The 21,425-nt window shown below is 44.1% G+C and overlaps 1 protein-coding gene and 1 pseudogene across 1 annotated transcript in view; both read right to left on the bottom strand.

Moving 5' to 3' along the window:
- NT5C2 (5'-nucleotidase, cytosolic II) overlaps positions 1–21,425 on the bottom strand; it is a 177,423-nt gene that overhangs the window by 150,621 nt on the left and 5,377 nt on the right. The window lies entirely within an intron of this gene.
- LOC120362530 (eukaryotic translation initiation factor 1 pseudogene) lies at positions 16,943–17,612 on the bottom strand (annotated as a pseudogene).

Below are 21,425 nucleotides of genomic sequence, written 5' to 3' on the forward strand. Positions count from 1 at the left end.
CAGGTGTGGTGGTGAGTGTCTGTGGTCCCAGCTACTTGGGAGGCTGAGGTGGCAGGATCACTTGAGTCTGGAAGGTCGAGGCTGCAGTGAGCTGAGCGCACACCACTGCACTCCAGCCTGGGTGACAGAGTGAGACCTTGTCTCAAAACCAAAAAAAAAACAACAAAAAACAAACAAACAAAAGGAATGATATGTTGAATAGGCATGAGCTCTAATGTAAGACTGACCTGTATTAAAATCCAGTTCCATTTGTTTTTAGAACTTTGAGCAGTTACTTGGCCTGTTGAAGCCTTAGATTCCATTTGTATTAAATGTGCATAACAATCTCTGGGTTGTTATGAGGGTTTAATGGGATTAATTCTATAAAGGCACTGGCATGGTGCCTGGCATAGAGTAAGTATTCAACTGGTGTTACTCCCCTTCCCCTCCCCTCTAACACAGAACCCAATCTTCCCAGGCTTTTGGGTGGAGGGTATTATTCTTCCTAGGAAATAATCATCGTATGTCAAAACCATCACAAAAATAAAGCTTTAACATAATGAGACATCTGGCATCATGTGCTTCCTAATGTGATACACAAGAAAGGACACAATATTGTCTCTGTAATATTCGTGACAAAAATGATTCACTTTAAACACGAGGAAAGATGACCAGGAGCGGTGGCTCACACCTGTAATCCCAGCACTTCAAGAGGTTGAGGTGGGCAGATCACCTGAGGTCAGGAGTTTGAAACCAGCCTGGCCAACATGGTGAAACCTCATTTCTACTAAAAATACAAAAATTAGCCAAGAGTGGTGGCGCTCGCCTGTAGTCCCAGCTACTTGGGAGGCTGAGGCAAGAGAATTGCTTGAACCTGGGAGGCAGAGGTTGCAGTCGGTCAAGATCGCACCACGGCACTCCAGCCTGGATGACAGAGTGAGACTTGGATGGATGGATGGATAGATAGATAGATAGAAGATAGATGGAAGAAGAAAGAGTTAGACAAAGACAAAACAATTAGCCTGGAAGCTTCAAAAATAGAAATGGGTGACAGAGATCATTTTGTTGGGGTTAATGTAAAAATTACCCCCAAAGACTGGAGAACTGTTCTAGATTGAAGGAGATAGAAGAGACCTATCAACAAAATGCAATGCATGATCCAAATACAAAAAGCAAAAACAAAAACAACAAAAAAAAGAAAAAACAGCTATAACGAATAATTGAGGGAATTTAAATATGGGCATATGTTACATATAGCATTGTACTGATGTTAAAATTCCCAAGGATGATAATGATGCTGCAGCTATGCAGAACACCCATGTTTTTAGGAGATACTTGCTCAAGTACTTAGGAGTAAAGAGTCATGATGTTACAACTAACTCAAATGGTCAGGAAAGGCATATGTATGTACGTGTATCTTTTTTTTTGAGATGGAGTTTTGCTCTTGTTACCCAAGCTGGAGTGCAATGGCGTAATCTTGGCTCACCGCAACCTCCACCTCCTGGGTTCAAGCAATTCTCCTGCCTCAGCCTCCTGAGTAGCTGGGACTACAGGCACGCACCACCATGCCCAACTAATTTTTGTATTTTTAGTAGAGATGAGGTTTCACCTTGTTGACCAGGATGGTCTCGATCTCTTGACCTCGTGATCCACCCGCCTTGGCCTCCCAACCCCTTGGCTGGGATTACAGGTGTGAGTCACCATGTCCAGCCTGCTCTTATCATTTCTGTCTTTTTATTGCTATTCTCTAGTGGTAAGACATAATTCTCATAGTTTCCATTAGTTCTTTGGACATGGCTTACTTTAATTCTCCAAACATATTTTAAATGTATTAAGATTTAGTCTTTGTCTAGTAAGTTCAGCATCTGAGCTTTCTCTGAGATAGTTTTTTTCATTTGTTTGTTTTTTTGAGACAGGGTCTCACTCTGTCACCAAGGCTGAAGTGCTGTCCTGTGATCTTGGCTCACTGCAACCTCCACCTCCCGAGTTCAAACAATTTTCCTGCCTCAGACTGCTTCAGATTCCCTAGTAGCTGGGATTACAGGTGCCTACAACCCCACCTGGCTCATTTTTGTATTTTTAGTAGAGACAGGGTTTCATCATGTTGGCCAGGCTAGTCACAAACTCATGACCTCAACTGATCTGCCCACCTCAGCCTCCCAAAGTACTGGGATTACAGGCATGAGCCACTGTGCCTGCACACTCAGGAACAGTTTCTATTGATTGCTTTCTTTTCCGTTTATGGGCCATACCTTCATCTTTATTTGCACGCCTTGTAATTCTTGTTGAAAAACGGACATTTTTACTATAATTTGGCAACTGTGGAAATCAGATTCTCCTCCCTCCCTGGAGTCTGTTGTTGCTGTTTGTTGCAGTTTTTGTTGTTTGCTTAGTGACTTTTCTTTTTTCTTTTTTTTTTTTTTTGAGACAGAGTTTTGCTCTTGTTACCCAGGCTGGAGTGCAATGGCACAATCTCGGCTCACCGTAACCTCCGCCTCCTGGGTTCAGGCAATTCTCCTGCCTCAGCTTCCTGAGTAGCAGGGATTACAGGCACGTGCCACCATGCCCAGCTAATTTTTTTTTTTTTTTTTTGTATTTTTAGTAGAGACGGGGTTTCACCATGTTGACCAGGATGGTCTCGATCCTTGACCTCGTGATCCACCCACCTCGGCCTCCCAAAGTGCTGGGATTACAGGCGTGAGCCACCGCGCCCAGCTTTTCTTTTTTTTTTTTTTTTTTTTTTTTTGAGATGGAGTTTCGCTCTTGTTACCCAGGCTGGAGTGCAATGGCGCGATCTCGGCTCACCGCAACCTCCACCTCCTGGGTTCAGGCAATTCTCCTGCCTCAGCCTCCGGAGTAGCTGGGATTACAGGCACGCGCCACCACGCTCAGCTAGTTTTTTTTTTGTATTTTTAGTAGAGACGGGGTTTCACCATGTTGACCAGGATGGTCTCGATCTCTCGACCTCGTGATCCACCCGCCTCCGCCTCCCAAAGTGCTGGGATTACAGGCTTGAGCCACCGCGCCCGGCCTGGCTTTTCTTTTTTTTAAGATAGAGTCTTGCTCTGTTGCCCAGGCTGGAGTGCAGTGGCACAATCTCAGCTCACTGCAACCTCCACCTCCTCGGTTCAAGCTATTCTCCTGCTTCAACCTCCCAAGTTGCTCGAATTACAGGCACCTGCCACCATGCCTGACTAATTTTTTTCTGTGCTTTTAGTAGAGGCAGGTTTTACCATGTTGGCCAGGCTGGTCTTGAACTTCTGATCTCAGGTGATCCACCCTCCTCAGCCTCCCAAAGTGCTGGGATTATAGGCGTGAGCCACCATGCTGTCCTGCTTAGTGACTTTTCTGAACTAATTAGTAATGTCAGTATTCTTTGTTGTGTGTGGCCACTGAAATATCTGTTCTGCTAGTTAAGTGCTCAGCTAGTGATTGAATACAGATTTTGTTAAATGCTTTGAACCACAAAAATCTGCCAGTCTTTGCACCTGGGCTACATGCGTTCAAGGGTATGCCTTTAACTTAGCCAAGCAGTTTAAGCTTTGCCTTAGCCTTCACTTCATGCTTGTGAAGAGCCTGAAGATCAGCCAGAAAACTTAGGGCCTTCTCAGAGGTTTCCTGAACATGTGCACAGGCCTTTGCATGCATGTGGCTTTCTGGTTTCCCAGGGATATGTCAGTTTTTCAAAGTCCTTTTTTTTCAAAGCATCTTAATATTCAGCCTTCTCTCCCATGCTTTAAATTAGTCTACTGTTTGCCCCAAGTGTTACCCAGTGTCCCAGGGAGCAACAACCAAAACATTTGCCTGTAAATATCTTCAACAGAAGCTCCTTCACTAGCCACCCTCACCACTGGAGAGTTCCAAGTTAGACAAGATGATGGTAATGCCTTGAGAAGTCTTCCAGGGAGCCACCATAGAGGTCAAAAGAAACAAAAACAATTCTTTGTGAATTAGGTCCATTGTCTTCCCTCTAGTACTGGTACCCAGTAGTTGGGACCACAGGCGCCCGCAACCACGCCTGGCTAATTTTTGCATTTTTAGTAGAGACAGGGATTCACCATGTTGGCCAGGATGGTCTCAATCTCCTGACCTCGTGATCTGTCCGCCTCAGCCTCCCAAAGTGCTGGGATTACAGATGTGAGCCACCGGGCTGGGCTGATTCCAACAGTTTTAACCAACCTTTTGGTTGCATTTATGGAGGGATACACTTGGGGAGTTCCTTACTCTGCCATTTTTCACTTACAACACTTCATTATTACTTATTACTGGTAATGTTAACTTTGATCACATGGTTAAGGTGGTGTCTGCCAGGTTTTTCCACTGCAAAGTTACTATTTTTTCTTTTTCATATACTATTCTAGAGGTCAGCAAACCGTGGCTGGAGGCCCAAATCCAGCCCAATGCCTGCTTTTATAAATAAAGTTTTATTGGCGTACAGCCACACTCATTCATTCACATATTTTTTACGGCTGCTTTCATGCTACAACAGTAGGGGTGAGTTGTTACAACAGTAGGGGTGAGTTGTTGCAACAGCGACTTTATAGCTTAAATAACCTCATATATTTCCTATTTGGGTCTTTGCTGACCCTTGCATGACTTGTTAGAAGTGTACCACTAAGCCGGGCGCGGTGGCTCAAGCCTGTAATCCCAGCACTTTGGGAGGCCGAGGCGGGTGGATCACGAGGTCGAGAGATCGAGACCATCCTGGTCAACATGGTGAAACCCCGTCTCTACTAAAAATACAAAAAACTAGCTGGGCGTGGTGCCTGTAATCCCAGCTACTTAGGAGGCTGAGGCAGGAGAATTGCCTGAGCCCGGGAGGCGGAGGTTGCGGTGAGCCGAGATCGCGCCATTGCACTCCAGCCTGGGCAACAAGAGCGAAACTCCGTCTCAAAAAAAAAAAAAAAAAGAAGTGTACCACTAAATCAGCCCACACTTAAGGGAAGGCAAATTAAGCTTTCTATTGTGAAGGGAGGGGTATCAAAGCATTTGGGGACATATGTTAAAAACAAGATAATTAATGCAGATTTGGAGGTTGATACTTAGATGCTATGCAAATATCCTGGTTCTTCTTAAGAGTTTTGCCTACTAATATTAGCTTTATCAGTGGACTTTATCTGCAGCAATTACTACCGTGGTGTTCTAATGATGATTTTGTTTCCTTCATTCCTTTTTTTTTTTTTTTTTTTTGAGACAAAGTCTCACTCTGTCACCCAGGCTGGAGTGTAGTGGCACGATCTTAGCTCACCACAACCTCCACTTCCTGGGTTCAAGTTATTCTCCTGCCTCAGCCTCTCAAGTGGCGGGGATTACAGGCGTCACCATGACACCCAGCTAAATTTTTTTTTTTTTTAGACAGAGTTTCGCTCTTGTTACCCAGGCTGGAGTGCAATGGTGCGATCTCGGCTCACCGCAACCTCCGCCTCCTGGGTTCAGGCAATTCTCCTGCCTCAGCCTCCTGAGTAGCTGGGATTACAGGCACGTGTCACCACGCCCAGCTAATTTTTTTGGATTTTTAGTAGAGAGGGGTTTCACCATGTTGACCAGGATGGTCTCCATCTCTTGACCTCGTGATCCGCCCTCCTCGGCCTCCCAAAGTGCTGGGATTACAGGCTTGAGCCACCGCGCCCGGCTTTTCACTTTTTTTTCTTCTCACTTTCCTTCCTTTTTTAGAGTCCTACCTGTTTCCTCCTCTGTCTGTGTTTTGGGCCCACCAGGGGCCCCCTATAGCACTACAGGCAAAGCCAGTGGCGTCCAAGTCACAGCATTCTTATAAACAAGGGTTGTACCAGCACCAGCCAACATAACCAAATTCCTTTCTCTGTTGTCCCCAGAAAGCCACTTTAAGGACTCCCTTGCTGTTCTAAGTGGACTGCTTCTTGCACACATTTCCTCCCACCACCTCCTGAAGGGCAGGGGCTGTGCTTCATATAATACATCTTTGTAACCCCCTCACCTCCCTTACTGCACAATGCTTTCCAAATAGCCTTTGGAAGTCAACCTTGGAAGCAGACTTTAACACACACATATTCTGTATTTTAATACACATTCTACATGTTGCCAGTAGGTATTTGATATGATTTGGCTCTGTTCCCACTCAAATCTCATCTTGAATTCCCACGTGTTATGGGAGGAACCTGGTGGGAGGTGATTAAATCATGGGGGTGGGTCTTTCCTGTGCTGTTCTCATAATACTGAATACATCTCACAAGATTTGATTTTTTTTTTTTTTTTAAGAGATGGGGTCTTGCTATGTTGTCCAGGCTGGAGTACAGTGGCTATTCACAGGCGTGATCCACTACTGATCAGCACAGGAGTTTTGACCTGATCCATTTCTGACCTGGGCCAGTTCACCCCTCCTTAGGCAACCTGGTGGTCCCCTGCTCCCAGGAGGTCACCATATTGATGTCAAACAGTGTGAACACCTGATCAGCATAGTGCACTACAGCACAGAACTCCTGGGCTCAAGCAATCCTCCCACCTCAGCCTCCCAAGTAGCTGGAACTACAGGCATGCACCACAGGCCTGATGGTTTTAAAAATGGGAGTTTCCCTGCACAAGCTCTTTTCTTTTCTGCTGCCATGTGAGACATGCCTTTCACCTTCTGCCATGATTGTGAGGCCTCCCCAGCCACATGAAACTGTAAGTCCAATAAACCTCTTTCTTCTGTAAATTCTCCAGTCTCAGGTATGTCTTTTTTTTTTTTTTTTTTTTGAGATGGAGTCTCACTCTGTTGCTTGGGCCGAAGTACAGTGGCGTAATTTCGGCTTACCACAACCTCCACCTCCCAGGTTCAAATGATTCTCTTGCCTCAGCTTCCCGAGTAGCTGGGACTACAGGCATGCATCAACATGCCCAGCTAATTTTAGTATTTTTAGTAGAGACAGGGTTTCACTATGTTGGCCAGGCTGGTCTCGAACTCCTGACCTTGTGAACCGCCCACCTCGGCCTCCCAAAGTGTTGGGATTACAGGCATGAGCCACTGTGCCCAGCCTTGGGTATGTCTTTATCGGCAGTGTGAAAATGGACTAATATAGTAAATTGGTACCGAGAGTGGGGTGCTGCTGAAAAGATACCCAAAAATGTGGAAGTGACTTTAGAACTGGGTAACAGATGGAGACTGGACCAACTTGGAGGGCTCAGAAGAAGACAGGAAAACGTGGGAAAGTTTGGAACTCCCTAGAGACCTGTCGAATGGCTTTGACCAAAAGGCTGATAATGATATGGACAATGAAATCCAGGCTGAGGTGGTCTCAGATGAAGATAAGGAAGTTAATGGGAACTAGAGCAAAGGTGACTCTTGTTACGTTTCAGCAAAGAAACTGGTGGCATTTTACCATGTCCTGGAGATTTTTGGAACTTTGAACTTGAGAAAGATGATTTAGGGTTTCTGGCAGAAGAAATTTCTCAGCAGCAAAGCATTCAAGAGGTGACTTGGGTGTTATTAAAAGCATTCAGTTTTAAAAGGGAAACAGGGCATAAAAGTTTGGAAAATTTGCAGTCTGATGATGCAATAGAGAAGAAAAACTCATTTTCTGAGGAGCAATTCAAGCCAGCTGCAAAAATTTGCATACGTAATGAGGTGCCTAATGTTAATCCCCAACAATGGGGAAAATGTCTCCAGGACATGTCAGAGGTCCCCATAGCAGCTCTTCCCATCATAGGCCCAAAGGGTTAGGAGAAAAAAATGGCTTAGTGGGCCAGGCCCAGGGTCCCCCTGCTGTGTGCAGTCTAGGGACTTGGTGCCCTGCATCTCAGCTCCTGCAGCTGTGACTAAAAGTTACAGCTCAGGGCCAGGCGTGGTGGCTCAAGCCTGTAATCCCAGCACTTTGGGAGGCCGAGGCGGGTGGATCACGAGGTCAAGAGATCGAGACCATCCTGGTCAACATGGTGAAACCCCATCTCTACTAAAAATACAAAAAATTAGCTGGGCATGGTGGCGCGTGCCTGTAATCCCAGCTACTCAGGAGGCTGAGGCAGGAGAATTGCCTGAACCCAGGAGGTGGGGGTTGCGGTGAGCCAAGATCGCGCCATTGCACTCCAGCCTGGGTAACAAGAGTGAAACTCCGTCTCGAAAAAAAAAAAAAAAGTTACAGCTCAGGTTGTTGCTTCAGAGGGTGGAAACCCCAAGCCTTGGCAGCTTCCACATCGTGTTGAGCCTGTGGGTGCCCCGATATCAAAAATTGAGGTTTGAGAATCTCTACCTAGATTTCAGAAGATGTATGGAAATGTCTGAATACCCAGGCAGAAGTTTGCTGCAGGGGCAGGGCCCTCATGAAGAACTTCTGCTAGGGGAGTGCAAAAGGGAAATGTGTGGTCCGAGCCCCTACACAGAGTCCCTACTGGGGCACTACCTAGTGAAGCTGTGAGAAGAGGGCCATCATCCTCCAGACCCCAGAATAGTAGATCCACTGACAGCTTGCACTTTGCACCTAGAAAAATCACAGACACTCAATACCAGCCTGTGAAAGTGGCAAGGAATGGGGAGTACATCCCGCAAAGCCACAGAGGCAGAGCTGCCTAAGGCCATGGGAGCCTACCTCTTGCATCAGTGTGACCTGGATGTGAGTCATGGAATCAAAGAAAATCATTTTGGAGCTTTAGGATATGACTGCCCCACTGCATTTCAAACTTGCATGGGGCCTGTAGCCCCTTTGTTTTGGCCAATTTCTCCAGTTTTGTACAACAGTGCCTGTACCCCCACTGTATGTAGGAAGTAGCTAACTTGTTTTTGATTTTACAAGCTCATAGGCAGAAGGGACTTGCCTTGTCTCAGAAAAGACTTTGGACTGTGGACTTTTGAGTTAATGCTGAAATGAGTTAAGACTTTGGGGGACTGTTGGAAAGGCACAATTGGTTTTGAAATGTGAGGACATGAGATTTGGGGGGGCCAGGGGCAGAATGATATGGTTTGGCTGTGTCCCCACCCAGATCTCATCTTGAATTCCCACTTGTTATAGGAGGAATTGGGTGGGAGGTGATTGAATCATGGAAGTGGGTCTTTACTGTGCTGTTCTCAGGACACTGAATAAGTCTCATGAGATCTGATGGTTTTAAAAGTGGAAGTTTCCCTGCACAAGCTCTCTTCTCTTGTCTCACGACATGTAAGATATGCCTTTTACCTTCCACAATGACTGTGAGGCCTCCTCAGCCATGTGGTGCTTTAAGCCTAATAAACCTTTCTTTTCTTTTCTTTTTTTTTTAAGACAGAGTCTCATGCTCTCTTACCAGGCTGGAGTGCAGTAGCATGATCTCTGCTCACTGCAACCTCTGATTCCTGGTTCAAGTGACTCTCCTGCCTCAGCTTCCCAAGTAGCTGGGACTACAGGCACACACCACCATGCCCAACTTTTTTTTTTTTTTTTTTTTTTTGTATTTTAATAGAGACAGGGTTTCAACCATGTTGCCCAGGATGGTCTTGATCTCCTGACCTCGTGATCCGCCTGCCTCAGCCTCCCAAAGTGCAGGGATTACAGGCATGAGCCATGGCGTCCGGCCAATAAACCTCTTTCTTTTGTAAATTGCCCAGTCTGTGGTATATCTTTATCTGTAGCATGAAAATGGACGAATACACTGTTCTACTGGCAAAGTTCATCATTCCAATTCATTTAGTAGTTTCTATCATTTTACTAGAGATTCATTCCTAGGTTGGAGAAATTTGACTTTTCACTTCAATAGACAGTAACTCTAGGAGGCTATTAACTGAATCAAATGTGATATTGGGCCTCAAGAAGCCTACAGTACAGTGGATGAGAGAGAACTCTGCACAAATAACCAAACACAAATTGTTAAGAACCTCAAAGGCATGACATCACACAGACTTTATTTATTTATTTATGAGACAGAGTCTTGCTCTGTCACCCAGGTTGTAGTACAGTGACATAATTATGGCTCACGGCAGCCTGGACCTCTTGAGCTTAAGTGATCTTCCTGCCTCAGCCTCCCACGTAGCTGGGACTACAGCTGTGCGCCGCCATGTCTGGCTAATTTTTATTTTCATTTTTGTAGAGACAGGGTTACTCCCTATTGCCCATACTGGTCTCATATGCCTGGGCTCAAGCAATCCACCCACCTCAGCCTCCTAAAGTGCTGGGATTATAGGTGTGATCCACCACGCCCAGCCCGCATGGGCTTTTTTCAGCAGGCAGTGGGTAGCCAGTGAAGGCTTTTGAGTAAGAAGGGAACATGATCTATATAAGGAAGTCGAAAGACAGATGCACGAGCCTGGAGACATGGAAGCCAATTCGGAGGCTCAAGTGAGAAAGTCTATACCTTAGTGGCGGTAAGAATGGAAAGAAGTGAACAGAAAGTCCACCCAGGAAAAGTCAGCAGGACATGGTAAATTAGGAATCATGAAGGTAACCTTTGAGATTATCTGGGGCAATTCTCTTCTGTTTCAGAAGAGGAAAATGAGGACTGAAGACACTGTTACTCACCCAAGGTCACACTGCTGGTTACTGACTGTACTGATTAGACACAAGCTATACTCTAACAGTCAGACAACAAGGTCTTTAGGGCCTAACCTGTAGAGATTTATTTTCTACTCACAAAAGATCTGGAGGTTCCCTGGGGTAGGACTGTTTCAGATGATGACTCAGGGATTCAGTCGGCTTCTACCTTGAGGGTTCTGTCAACCAAACTCATGCCTTCCAAGAAGAGAAACTGTGGAGAACAGGCCAGGCACAGTGGCTCATGCCTGTAATTCAAGTACTTTGGGAGGCTGAGGTGGTGGATCACGAGGTTAGGAGATCAAGACCATCCTGGCTAACACAGTGAAACCCATCTCTCAAAAAAAAAAAAAAAAGAGAGCGAGAGAGAGAGAGAGAGAGAGAGAGAAACTGTGGAGAACATGTATCACCTCCTCTCACAGACTGTTGACCAAAATTAGTTACATGCTCCAATCTAACTACAAGGGAAGCTGCAAAACGTTGTGGAGGGAGAGGACATGAGATGTTTGTGTGATGTGTGATCTGTGATGAGCACCACATTCTTTGTCATAGTTACAGAACTAGGAATGACCTGATTCCCACAATCCAGTCCTTTTACCAATAGCTTATTGGAAGGTGGGATCCACCTTATGGGTTTGCTAGCACCTCAGTGTGCCCTGTGTTCTGAAGATCTTCCTGTTACTGTAGATTTGGCATAGAAATTGAAAACAGATTTTCAGTGTTAAAGAAACAACCCCATTCACTGGCTGGTCATGGTGGCTCACACTGGTAATCCCAGACCTTTGGAAGGCTGAGGTGTGTGAATCATCTGAGGTCAGCAGTTTGAGACCAACCTGGCCAACATGGAGAAACCCCGTTTCTACGAAAAATACAAAAATCAGCCGGAAATGGTAGTACACACCTGTAATCCCAGTTACTTGGGAGGCTGAGTTAGGCAGGAAAATCACTTGAACCCAGGAGGTGGAGGTTGCCGTGAGTCAAGATCATGTACTTTAGCCTGGGTGACAGAGCAAGACTCTGTCTCAAGAAAAGAAAAGCATAGAATAGAATTCCATTCAGAAACCACAAATAGGCAGCTTGACATAAGCTAAGTATATTTGTACCAATTCCAAACTCCATCTCACCATACAGCAATGATTGTATAATCTAAAAATATGACCAAAAATACCTGCATAGTACACAACTCAGCTAAATATACCTCTTCTCTGGGATTTATAAAGTCACAGAAGTAAATCCATAGGGTTAAAGTACAATAAACAACCTGATGAGAGAGTACCAGAGAGCTCATGCAGAGGGATGACGTCAATACCTCTCTATGCATCCACCTGCCACGTGCCCAACTTCTTCCTAAGAGAGGCAGGTCTTTACCATTAGGAGGCACGTTCAATAGCATGTGACTTGTCACCCTGGCTACAACTGATCAGAGCTGGGGAAGATGCTCATCTCAAGGGCAGATAATTTCTAGGTAGGCAGGTGGCTTAGAGCCAGAGATTTTTGGAAAGTTTGTCAACTGGCAGTGGGAGCAGGAGATGAAAGCCATAAGGGAGAAAATCCACAGGGTATGAAGTAGTTCAGTGGTGGTGCCAGACTACAAGGAGAATATCTCTACATAGAGTATCACTATGTTGACATAATGGCTAAGTATCAGAAAACAACAACTTCCTGCCACTAAGAAATCAATGAGAAATCTTGGTCCCCAGGGCTGTGCTGATCAGATTCCAAATTATATTTAAGTCCTAATAAACCCAGCCATAGGGCTATTCCTAAACTTCAGCATGTGGCTGAGATTTATGTCTTCCTGAATTCTGTTAAGGCTGCTTACAATAACCCTTCATTCCTTCTGGTGGCCTGAGTGAATCTCTGTCCTCTGCAACCACAAGATTATATCAGGTCATAAAAAGAGATGAAGTTCTGGCCAGGCATGGTAGCTCAAGCCTGTAATCCCAGCACTTTGGGAGGCCAAGGTGGGTGGCTCACCTGAGGTCAGGAGTTCAAGGCCATCCTGGCCAACATGGAGAAACTCCATTTCTACTAAAAATATAAAAATTAGCCAGGCATGGTGGTGTACACCTGTAATCCTAGCTACTCGGGAGGCTGAGACATGAGAATTGCTTGAACTTGGGAGGTAGAGGTTGCAGTGAGCCAAGATTGTGCCATTCCACTCCAGCCTGGGTGACAGAGTGAGACCCTGTCTCGAAAAAAAAAAAAGAAAGAAAGAAAGAAAAAAGAGATGAAGTTCTAACACACGATACAACATAGATAAATCTTGACGTTATATTAAGTGAGATAAGCCAGACACAAAAGGACAAGTATTATACGATTCCTCTTCTGTGAGGTACGTAGAATGGTCACATTCATAGAAACAGAAAATAAAACAGGGTTGCCAAAGACGAGGATGGGGGAATGTGGAACTGCTTAATGAGTACAGAGTTTTGTTTGGGATGGTGAAACGGTTTTAGAAATAATGGAGATGGCTGTACAACATTGTGAATATAATGCCACTGAATTATACACTTAAAATGATTAAAACAGTAAACTTCATGTTATACTCATTTTATCACACACAAAAAGACCCAATTAGGGATAAAGTGTGATGAAAGGAAAACCAGCTTAGAGTCAGAAGAACTTGGTTCAAGACCCAGCTCTGCCATTTTCTAGCTGTGTCACTTTGGGCAAGTTCCCTAATCTCTCAGAGTCTCAGTTTATTCATTTGGAAAATGGGAATAATAAAATCCTAAGCTAGTCATGAAGAACAAAGAAGATAAAAATGCATAAAATCATTGCATAAATTATCTTTATGCAATTAGTTGGCTGGGCATGGTGGCTCACACATGTAATCACAGCCCTTTGGGAGGCCAAAGTGGGTGGATGGCTTGAGCTTAGGAGTTTTAGACCAGCCTGGGTGACATAATAAAATCCCATCTCTACAAAAAAAAAAAAAAAAAAAAAAAAATTAGCTGGTCATGGTGCATGTGCCTATAGTCCCAGCTACTTGATAGGCTGAGGCAGAAGCATCACTTTAGTCCAGGAGGTTGAGGCTGCAGTAAGCCAAGTTTGTGTCACTGCACTCCAGCCTGGTTGACAAAGTGAGACAAAGAAAGAAAAGAAAGAAAAGAAAAGAAAAGAAAGAAAGAGAGAGAGAGAAAGAAAGACAGAAAGAAGAAAGAAAGAAAGAAAGAAAGAAGGAAGGAAGGAAGGAAGGAAGGAAGGAAAGAAAGAAGGAAAGAAGGAAAGAAAAAAAGAAAAGAAAAAAAAAGAAAGGGAAAGGAAAGAAAGGAAAGGAAAGAAAAGGAAGAGTGAAAGAGAGAGAAATGAGTCTAGTGACTCTTTCTTTCCTTAGAAGAGACAGTGGGAAGCCTCTGTACTCTCATTTTAGGAAAGTGTAAGGCATGTCTTTGACTGTGTGCTCAGGGCACATTGGTGTAAACTGTGTGGAGCTCACCAAGACTGACTTCAGAGCCCCCAGATGTCTCTGAATGCTTCTCCTCCATTTCATTCTGCCACTCCCTCTCCTGCCCTTTCAGTCCCCAACACTCTGGGCTCTCTCTTCCTCTATTTCTCATAGAGAACAGCCTTTACGAGGGATTATTTTCTTATTAAACTAGAGTTCCTTTGTTCCCCCTCCAAGACAATATCTATATTTAGGCCTTATCTCTCCAAGGAGGGAAAGGCTGGGTCCACACAAGTCTGCTGAATTGAACTGAAGGATTTTTCCAAGCACTAGCAGATGTGAGTGCAGGAAATCCTGGGTGAAGGCGCCCTCCAGGTCCTTTGTATTTACCCCTAGCCAGCAGTCAATAATCCTGGACTATTTGCCAACTAGGATCCTTTCTCTGGGAAACAGCAAAAGGTAGGAGGAGGTAAGCCAAATGGTTTCTTGGATACGTTTCCATTCTCACATTCGGAGAAGTCTATAAAGCAAGCACCAATACTAGGACAGTCGGGGAGCTGTCCATGGTTGTGAAGTGTAACTGAACCAGCAAGTCCCTGTTTCTCATAATCCTGGGGTTCTGGAAACTTGGGTCAGAAACTTCTTAGCCTCAGACTAAGAAGTAAGTGAATAAAGAGAACATTCTGGGAAGATGAAAGAAAGAGAGGGAGAGAGAAAAAGAGAGAGAAAGAAAGAGAACGCAGAAATAGGCTTAAGCACTGAGACACTGCTAAAGCCAAAACATAGAAACCCCAAATTCCCTAAGCAAAAATACAAAAGGGGAACAAACACTGAACATCAAACAATGCAATGCAAAACCGTGCAAACACAAATTTGTGAGCACAACTACAACCACATAGATTGAACTGTGACTATCAACTGATCCATCCAAATGACTTATACTTGTGTTTTTTTGTTTGTTTGTTTGGTTGTGGGTTTTTTGTTTTCTTTTGAGACGGAGTCTTGCTCTGTCACCAGGCTAAAATGCAGTCATGCTGCGATCTTGGCTCACTCCATCCTCCACCTCCCGGGTTCAAGCGATTCTCCTGCCTCAGACTCCCAAGGAGCTGGGAATACAGGCATGTGCCATCAGGCCCAGCTAAATTTTGTATTTTTAGTAGAAACAGGATTTCGCCATGTTCCCAAGCTGGTCTCGATCCCCTGATCTCGTGACCCACCTGCCTTAGCCTCCCAAAGTGGTAGGATTACAGGCATGAGCCACTGCACCTGACCAATTTTTTGTTTTTATCTTCTATATACATAGAAACAGTTGAAGTTTTATAATGAAGAATAAACGAGAGTATGATTCAGTTTGATGTCATGTTCTTTCATGTTTGTTAAAAAACATTCTCCTTTCTTTTTTTTTTTTTTTTTTTTTTTTTGTGAGACGGAGTTTCGCTCTTGTTATCCAGGCTGGAGTGCAATGGCGCAATCTCAGCTCACCGCAACCTCCGCCCCCTGGGTTCAGGCAATTCTCCTGCCTCAGCCTCCTGAGTAGCTGGGATTACAGGTATGCGCCACCATGCGCAACTAATTTTTTGTGTTTTTAGTAGAGATGGGGTTTCACCATGTTGACCAGGATGGTCTCGATCTCTTGACCTTGTGATCCGCCCGCCTCGGCCTCCCAAAGTGCTGGGATTACAGGCTTGAGCCACCGTGCCCGGCTCATTCTCCTTTCTTCTAGAAAGTTTGGGGCATGATTCTCCCCACCTTCCTTAATGATATGCTCATGCAATATCTTTTCATAGAAGCTAACAAAATCCATCTGAAAAAATAGCCTAAAATCAAACAGAAAATATACTTAGTATATACGGTCTGTAATCAAGTGCATACTGCCTGGTAGTACTTAAGTTAAAATCTCAAGGTAGTCAAACCTCTTCAATTGATTGTAAGCTTTTTGGGAGTTTGATTATGTCTCACGTCTTCTCCCACACAGACACAGAAAGCACCAAGCATGCAGCTGGATACACAGCAGGTGTGTGTGTGATTATTGCAAACTAGAAATGAAGGCTGGATTTCACTCAGGAAATGTATTTTTCTTTTTTTTTTCTTTTTCTCAGAGTCTTACTCTGCCACCCAGATTGGAGTGCAGTGGCGCAAGCTTGGCTCACCACAACCTCTGCTTCCTGGGCTCAATCAATTCTCTGGCCCCAGCCTCCTGAGTACCTGGGACTACAGGCACACCCTACCACGCCCAGCTAATTTTGTAGAGATGGGTTTCACCATATTGCCCATGCTGGTCTCAAACTCCTGAACTCAAAGCAATCTACCCACCTCGGCCTCCCAAAGTGTTGAGATTACAGGCATAAGCCACCGTGCCCAGCTTTTTTTTCTTTCTTTTTGTAAAAAAGTATCATATGCGGGCCGGGCATGGTGGCTCACGCCTGTAATCCAAGCACTTTGGAGGCCACGGTGGGTGGATCACCCGAGGTTGGGAGTTCAAGACCAGCCTGACCAACATGGTGAAACCCTGTCTTAAAAAAAAAAAAAAAAAAAAAAAATCACATGCACTTGTGGTAAATAAGACAAAGAAAAAAATCAGACTGATGTTTTTATCAGAGAAAAACTAAAATTATGGCACATCCTTACAAGTAAATGCTATACTGAACTATAAAAAGAAGTAAATAGATGTAAATAACTAATGTGGGAAAATATATATGATTTATGAAGTGAAAAAAGAAAGTTGTAGCACCTTACACACTACGTATATTTCCATATTTATTTTAAAATTAATCTGAGAAAAAGTGACATCATGTGTCACTTCTAGCTATATTCATCTCTAGGATCCCAGCAGCTGGCATCTAGCCAGGGTTTGGTAAATGTGTGTAAGATGACTATGGCAATACCAAGGACTCAGAGTAGCACTTAAAATACCTCCAACAGAGTGTGAATTCTGACCTTTTTCTGTTACTTCAAAACAAGCAGGATTTTCCTATTGGTGGGCAAGAAGGAAAGGGGAGTTGTATTTACAATTAGCCCAAGATAAGAGAATGTTAGACTGAAGGTCACTAGTTCAAGCCCAGATTTGGGTGATACTTTCCTTTTTGCCTTCTCTCTCTCTCTCATCTATGTATCTATTAATCAATTTTTCTTTCTTTTTTTTTTTTTTTTTTTTTTTTTGGCTCTTTTCAGTTTATTGCATGAAGGAGTTACACTAGTCCAAGTTAAAAGCGGACCCCAAATGGTTACATTATACAAGCTGTGAGGTTTTTAAACTTGTGACAAGGGACAGAAGGGAAATTCTACTCATTGCAAGGAAATCCTCACTTAAGCTTCAGTGAGCCACAAGCACTTAAAACCCATGAACCTTCAGCTGATCGTCCTTAGCCAGTCCAATCTCTACGAGGAACTGGCATATGTTCTTGCGTTGGTCACCCTGTAGCTGAATTACTTCTCCATATTCTGGATGCTCAATTACAGTACCATTGCAGGCAAACTTCTTAAACGCCTTCACTAGTTTCTTTTTATCGTAATCATCAGCGATCCCTTGGACAGTAGTAAGGGTCTTCCTGCCGTTTCTCTGTTGAATTCTTATATGGATATAATCCTCAGTGCCAGCAGGAAGCAGGTCATCACCCTTACTTGCATCAGCAAAGGGGTCGAAAGAGTGGAGGTTCTGGATAGAGGACATACGATACGATTCCTTTTCCTCGGTGGAAACGGCCTGCGGAAGGCGGCGGCGGCGGGAGAAGGCGGGCAGCGGGGACGGAACGTCGGGAAGCGAGGGGGCTCAAGGGGGAGGCTGCTGAGTCCTCGGCGGCGGCTCAGTGACTGGGGTCTTTTTTTTTTTTTTTAATCAATTTTTCTAACTTCTTGGCCAGGCGCGGTGGCTCATGCCTGTAATCCCAGTACTTTGGGAGGCTAAGGTGGGTGGATCATGAGGTCAGGAGATGGAGACCATCCTGGCTGACATGGCGAAACCCTGTCTCTACTAAAATACAAAAAAAATTAGCGAGGTGTGGTGACACGCACCTGCAGTCCCAGCTACTCAGGAGGCTGAGGAAGGGGAATCGCTTGAACCTGGGCAGTGGAGGATGCCATGAGCCAAGATCATGCCACTGCACTACAGCCTGGGTGACAGAGCAAGACTCGGTCTCATAAAAAAAAAAAAATACAAAAATTAGCTGGGCATGGTGGTGGGTGTCTGTAATCCCAGCTACTTGGAAAGCTGAGGCAGGAGAATTGCCTGAACCTGGGAGGCAGAGGTTGCAGTGAGTTGAGACCACACCATTGCACTCCAGCCTGGGACACAAGAGTGAAACTCTGTCTCAACAAAAGAAAAATACAAAATAAAAATTATCCTGGCTTGGTGGCACATACCTGTAGTCCCAGCTGCTCGGGAGGCTGAGGCAGGAGAATTGCTTGAACTTGGGAGGCAGACGCTGCAGTGAGCCAAGTTCATGCCACTGCACTCCGGCTTGGGCAACAGAGCAAGACTCTAACTCAAAAAAAAAAAATTGTTTACCTGACTTTTTATTTTGAAAATTTTAAACCTAGAAAAGTTGCAGGGATAATACAATAAACATCTGTACATTTTTCACCTAAATTCACCAAAGGTCAAATTTTTGATGCATTTGTTTTACCTCCCCATTCTGTGTCCCTTTATATGTACAGATGGCATTTTTGCCAAACCATCTAAGAGTAAGTTACATAAATTATGATATTGCAACCCTAAAACTTCAGTATGTATCTCCTAAGAACATTTGCCTATTTTTATATATGTCTTACTTTGAAATAGTTTAAGATACAAAAAAATTGCAAAAATAGTACAGAAAGTTCCCATGTGCCACTTACCCAGCTCCCCCCATGATCACATCTTATATAACCATAGTACATTATCAAAACCAGGAAAATGACATTAATACAACACCTTCATTCAGCTACAGACCTTATTTGGATTTCATTAGGTTACTCTCTTCTCTCTCCCACCCTCTAAATTTTTATCATGTGTACAGATTTGAGTAGCAGAAATGTTCCATTACCACAAAAATTCCCTCCTCTTAGTCCTTTTGCAGTCACATCCTCCCACACCTCTACAACCCCAATTCCTGTCAACCATTGATCTTTTCTCCAGCACTATAATTTATTCACTTCAAGAATGTTTTATAAATGGAATTAGGTAATATGTAACATTTTGAGATTAGCTTTTACTCAACAAAATGCCCTTAGGATTCACCCAAGGTGTTTCTTTTTTTCTTTTCTTTTTTTTTTTTTTTTTTTTTGAGACGGAGTTTCGCTCTTGTTACCCAGGCTGGAGTGCAATGGCGTGATCTCAGCTCACCGCAACTTCTGCCTCCTGGTTTCAAGCAATTCTCCTGCCTCAGCCTCCCGAGCAGCTGGGACTACAGGCACGCACCACCATGCCCAGCTGATTTTTGTATTTTTAGTAGAGATGGGGTTTCACCATGTTGGCCAGGATGGTCTCGATCTCTTGACCTCGTGATCCGCCCGCCTAGGCCTCCCAAAGTGCTGGGATATTATAGGTGTGAGCCACTGCGCCTGGCCCACTGAAGTTGTTTCATGTGTCAATGGTTCACTCTTTCTAATGGTGAACAGTATTCCACTGTATGAATATATCTTGGTTTGCTTATCCATTCACTTGCTGAGAGACATTTGGGTTGCCTCCTATTTTAGTATATCATACAGAAAGCTGCTATGAACATTCGTGTACTCATTTTTGTGTGAACATAGGTTTTCCATTTTCTAGGCTAAAAACTCAGAAGTGAGATTGTTGAGTCACATGGTAAATGTATATTAATTAATTTAATTAAATTTATTTATTTATTTTGGAGGCAGAGCCTCGGTCTGCCACCTAGGCTGCGGTGCAGTGGATCCCAGCTCACTGCAACCTCCACCTTCTGGGTTCACGTCATTCTCCCACCTCAGCCTCCCAAGTAGTTGGGATTACAGGTGCATACCACCATGCTTGGCTAATTTTTTGTATTTTTAGTAGAGACGGAGTCTCACCATGTCACCCAGGCTGATCTTGAACTCCTGAGTTCATGCTATCTGCCCACCTTGGCCTCCTAAAATTCTAAGATTACAGTAATGGCTCGAGCCACTGTGCCCGGCCAAATGTATATTAACTTTATAAGAAATTACCAAAGTGTTTTTCCAGAGTAGATGTACCATTTTACATCCCCACCAGCTTTTCTGGTGGGAATGAATGAAAGATCCAGCTGTTCTGCATCCTTGTAAGCAGTTGGTATTGTCAGTGTTTTGTGTTTAAGCCACCCTAGTAGGTATGTAGTGTCACATAATTTTGCTTTGAATTTGATTCCCTGATGGCTAGATATGTTGAACATATTTTCATGTGCTTATTTGCCATCCGTATACTCCCTTTGGTAAAATGCCTATTCAAGTCATTTGCCCATTTTCTAATTGGAATGTTCATTAGAATGTTCTAATGAACATTCCAATTAGAAAATGGGCAAATGACTTGAAATGTTACATTCAGAAAGTTCTTCACAAATTCTGGATTCATATTCTGGATATATTTGTTGTAATTCGTAAATATTTTGGCTTGTCTTTCCATCTTTTTTTTTTTTTAAGAGGAGTCTCATTCTGCTGCCTAGGCTGGAATACAAAGTGATCTCAGCTCACTGCAACCTCTGCCTGCCTCATTCAAGCAATTCTCCTGCCTCCACCTCCCAAGAAGCTGGGACTACAGGTGTTCGCCACCATGCCTGGCTAATTTTTTGTATTTTTAGTAGAGACAGGGTTTCACCATGCTGGCCAGGCTGGTCTCAAACTACTGAGCTTGTGATCCTCCTGTCTCAGCCTCCCAAAGTGCTAGGACTACAGGCGTGAGCCACTGCGCCTGGCCTTTATCCTAACAGGATCTTTTACAGAGCAAAAGATTTTAATTTTGATGAAATTAAAAGTATTGTTTTTTTTTTCTTTTATGAATCTCACGCTTGGTGTCATGCCAAAGACTTTTCCCAAGTGATTGTAACAGAAGGCACTTTCAACCCCTTTTTTCACCTCACATGTATTATTCACAGGTGCAATCATAGTGCACTACAGTCTCAAACTCCTGGTCTCAAGAGATCCTCCTGCCTCAGTAGCTGGGCCTATAGGTGTGCACTACTGCACACAGCTCCCATTTCAATTCAGACAATCACACAAATAATTACAGTAGAAGACTGTAGTCATTATGAGCCATGTGAGTGTTGCAAAGGCTATGGGTAGGAGGAGAGTTCAAGAGAGGGATGGATTGCCTGCCTTTGGAGATACCACAGAAAGCTTCATGGAGGGGCAGCATTTGAGCCTTAAGGATCTCAATAGTTGAAGTAAGACCGGATTCCAGGAAGAAGGAACTGTGTAAGCAGAGGAGCAGGACTGGGACAAGGTCAAGATCAAGAAGCAAGGGTAAGGGGAAGAGAAGACAGAGATCATAAGATCACTTTCAGATCTATGGTATTTAAAGAGACCAGCAAGCATTCAGGTGGAGCTATCCAACAGATTGTTAGATATGTGAATTTGGAGGCGGAAATTAGAAATAGGGGTTTGGGACTCACTGGCGCAGGTCAGGCCCTTAGTTGTATGCCCCACAGCAACTTGTACTT

This window comes from Saimiri boliviensis, chromosome 12 (assembly GCF_048565385.1).
Source record: "Saimiri boliviensis isolate mSaiBol1 chromosome 12, mSaiBol1.pri, whole genome shotgun sequence".
Classification (NCBI taxonomy): Eukaryota; Metazoa; Chordata; class Mammalia; order Primates; family Cebidae; genus Saimiri; species Saimiri boliviensis.